We start from the raw sequence: 4526 nt of genomic DNA on the forward strand, positions 1-4526 counted from the left end.
CTGGTGTTTTCATTTTTTTGAACAGCCACGTGTAACTAATCAGTTGCCGTAAGGGCACTGACACACCAATACAGCTGTGGCACAGTCCAACGCAGTCATGCCATCCCGATTTTTGCGATGGCTCCAATGGACAGCGTACATCTACGCGTTCAAGCAAGCAGGGCGCGACTTAAAAGTGGTTACTAAAAAGAACTCACGGTCCGCAGGCGTGCCCAATTTGGGTGCGTGCCGTCAATTAGCGTTGCATTTTCTCGACCTGATTTTTACGTGGCTGCCTATAACCGGTAAGTGCCAATATTAAGTCACGTACCTATAAATTGGTAACATACCATAATTTGGTAAGGGGACTCATGCGCCCGGGGCTCTTCTTTGCCCGTACTACCCCGCCTATGTACGCCCATAGTCGCTGTCGTATCCACATGATTGACGTTTGCCTCCAGCAGTTCATGAGACTCAAATCGGCTCCAACGCCAAGTCTATACCCGCGCCAAGACACACGCGTTAACTCAACACGTCCGGAGGGTGAGCTGAATGGCCACAGAGCATCTTTGGAGCACTTTTAAGGTCATGCAGCACGGGCCTGCAACATTGTAATGCAAAGTTGACTGATCCGATACCAACGTAGCTCCGAACGAGTCCAACGTTTTATGCACGGCATACCAATAAACTTGTACGAAGTTCAAACGACCGCCGCTGGGCGATTACCGTTTGGTCACCACCTTACTTTGTTGCCAGCCGGAAACGCCAAGTCATGTTTCTACCTCCGTTGTTATATTTCTGGCTATCTTACCACTGTCGCAATGTTTCGATATGGCACAGTTCCAGTCTGATCCACAATTCACAGTTTACCGAATAATCACTGCTGCGACACCTCGGTCAGCGTCGAATATCGCTGATAAGTTATCTACGCAAACCAAATCCACGATCATCGTTAATCTGCGATACTACATTCCGTGCAATTGTGCCTCTCATGTAAATCAGCGATCTCCTAGAAATGAAAATTCTAGATTCATCGTTGCTCGCGCAGCAAAATCAATATTTTGCATATTTTGTCGCCCAATCTGTTTCACCACGCATACAAATACTGGCAATCCCATGAACCTAAAAATGGACCCTCCCACAGCCAGTACAGAAATACTGTACATCCCCACATTGTAGCCGACGCCATTCTGCAATCCAGGACTCCCAGCGCAGATCCCTTGGTGTAACAAAAAATAGACAGAGAAAGGTGAAATGTGTGCCGCTGTCGTCAAAGTCACCGTGAAGTAAAAACCATGTTTAGCCTTTCATCTGCATCGAAGTTCCCCATCACTGGATGAACAATTTCCTTTACCTAACCTAGAGACCTAAAGAATACTTCGAAACGCACGACAGCTGACGTCAACCAGCCATTCTCGTCGCGGGCGCTGCGTTGGGTGACGGATTAGTGAATGGCTTGTTTGTGCATTTTTGTCTTGATGCTGGTCATGACTGAAACTTTGGTGGGCTGTTTGGCAGAAGCAACGTAGCGATCATCAGCTTTTAGGGCAGATTATTAATATCAATGCACGATATGATATGAAGACTGTCATGTGGCGTCGTGAATCTCGCGCCGAAACCTCCCAAGGACAGTTGAAAACGTCAATACTATCTTGCTGACTTATCCTTGCCTGCAGTGCTGTAGTCCTGACAGATATCATGTGATGTGCACAGTAGTTACTTGCTTTACCATTTGTGACTAGGACATTTGGATGCACAAATATATAAATCTGTAACATTGCTATTAATTTATTGCCAAAGCATTGCCATTTCTATCGTAAAGATGGTAAGGTTGAGCTACCACAAATATTTTCTTGCTTAGGATTTTTGATGCAATTTCACTTAACCCTGATATTACCAGTGTGTTGGAACAGCTTCCTCACTGCTAATAGTCCTTTGTTGTTATTAAATCAGTCGTTACCAGTCATTCATAGCTTATAGGTTGCTATCTGATAGGCTTGACATTGAGCAGCCAACCAATGTGGTACATCGTGTAATGGCACTGGGCAACGGTGTCATCGTGTCACTATCGCAGTGCTGCACTGTGGCATGGCATAATGCAAAGTTATACGTTTTTTGTACTGCGATCCCTGCTGCTTTCGAAATAAATCCCATCGTAAAAAGGTGTGTCAAGCATGCATTATTGTATTGACTCCGCACCTGACATATGACTGACCAAACACACATGATACAATACAATAATCACTTTCAGCAAAGCACACAACCAATAAGTGACATCACTTGCTCAGCCTGATTTGGGAATCCACAAAACATAGGTGGCAAAGATACAGGCACGTCCTTTGCTCCCACATCCATGCAACGTGCTGCAGCCATCAGGCTGCTTTGCTCAAAAATATTGTTCACACAAGTAATGATGCATGTTTAACAAGAAAATTTTGCTGTGTGACTGCAAACCCGCTGACCTTGCACAAGGCTGGAGACATGACAAATGCATGTAGTCATAGTTAGATGGCGAAATGCAAGGAAGTGATGAAGCTGCCAGTGCGCGGAAGGCTCATGATGTGATAAAAATATTCCTAAGTGCTATCCAGAAACCAACAGCAATACTTTTTTCACCATCCCTAGCACAGAGAATCTCACACAAGTTGCAGTGACTAGGACATTGATGACTCACAAGCAATGCTAGCCTGCGTACAAATTTTCTTCAAACGATTGCATGTGCATCTATAATAATGCAGCGGTATATTTTCAGAACTCTTAACAGAAAAACAGTTTTGCAGAGCAGTATCATGTGGGCCGTGCGTTAATGAGCTGTACGGACCCAACCCTACTGCCGAAATGAATTGCTAATATAATGACATGCAATGGATTAATTACGTGCTGTAGTGCCTCAAGAGGCTCATAATGTTGGCAAGATCATAATGAACTAGCAAATTGACTTTGAACACAACTGCAGCATGGGTGCTAGTGATCCCTTCATTTTACCGACACCACTGCCCTGTCATGTTCAAACGCAAACCTAAATATAGAGGCAGGTGCTAATATATCACATTTTATTGAGAGTCATTAGATTGTAAAAACAACAAAACAACGTTCTCTCAGACGTACAAACCTCGCACGCGCCCTTCTCATCACATCAAGATCAATATAAGTCACTGGCACGCACCACCAGTGGTCACACCTATTTCAAGCGCCTGATTCAAACTCTGTCAAAGAAGTGGGATCTTACATTTGCACAACCCGCAGGATTATCAACTTGCAGGTTTTCTCCCAATTTCCGCACAGATTTTTGATTATAACAACGCATTTCACAGTGAGCTCCCTTCAAAACAAAGTCCCAATGTCTGCTCATGGTAATACAACTCAGGAGCTTGTACTTATAAGACACAATTTCTTTGTTCAATATCTATAGTTATCCTAAAATATGTGTGAAATACTTAGTAACATATATATCAATGAAAACTGTAATATTTCCCTAGTTTTGTAATGCCTTGCTAGCCCATAAACCCGTGCAGGGTTCTTTGTTCCGGTACACAATGCGCCAACCGGGCGGTCTATAATAAATACGTCCGTAGAAGAAGAAAACAAACGCCAGCGGAAGAAAAACGACGGACTTGCCGTCGCGTCTTCTTTTGTAGAGCACTCGGGAGAATGCCGTTCTTTTTTCGTTGCTGTGCTTTTTTGCAGACAGTGGCGTTTTCTTTTTTGTAACATTGACCTATGGTCTAGAAATAAGGAAAAATGCCCCGTTGGCGACGAGTGCCGCACAACCCGAACGTACTCACGCTGACGTCAAACGGCCAATCACCTTCCGTGGATTGTATCATAAGTGCCGCATTATCGCTCATGCGAATATATCAGCGGCCATGCTGTTTTGACCATAAGCAACCAACAGCCTGTTATATGTGTGTGTCATTGGGGCTTTACGACGCACTCAGCTGCTGAGGCTATATGGCGTCGCCTGCCTCTCACCCTGGTAGGAACGGCTCTCTGCTCAATGCAATGAGTCTCGCTGCTCCCAGCCACCGCCCCGTCCATATATAAACGGCCGCCCGCCGCTGCCAGGCATCCATTACCGATCGCCTTCTCACCAAGGTAAGCAGCGGCGCGCCGCGGCCTGGGAGCAGCGAGACTCAACTGGCTGCAGGGGCAGCGAACAGGTGCAGCGACCTGGGGAACCACTCTCTCGCTATGCCATCGGTGAATTGTAGGCCATAGCGGTGGCTGGCGGCCGGAGGTTTCATATGCTTTTTATACTGTGCATACCAGACACCGCTTTGCGATTAAGCTGAACAGAATACGTGGTGTTCATGAAAGCACTGGAACTTGTCCGACTGAGAGCCGATCAGTGATCGACAACAGCCGTTGAGGCAGTACTGTGCTGCTGAACTATCTGGCGCTGACTGGGGCCGGGAAACTGACCTGGTGCAGTCTGGCATGGTCAGTGTGGTGCAGTCTGGTCTGGTGGCGGCCACTCCCCTGACCGCGCTGTGGCTCGGCCGGGCGTGTCGACAGATGAGGACCCTCTCTCTGCTGCTCTACGCTGC

Source organism: Pollicipes pollicipes, unplaced genomic scaffold (assembly GCF_011947565.3).
Source record: "Pollicipes pollicipes isolate AB1234 unplaced genomic scaffold, Ppol_2.1 Scaffold_7231;HRSCAF=8579_pilon_pilon_pilon, whole genome shotgun sequence".
Classification (NCBI taxonomy): Eukaryota; Metazoa; Arthropoda; class Thecostraca; order Pollicipedomorpha; family Pollicipedidae; genus Pollicipes; species Pollicipes pollicipes.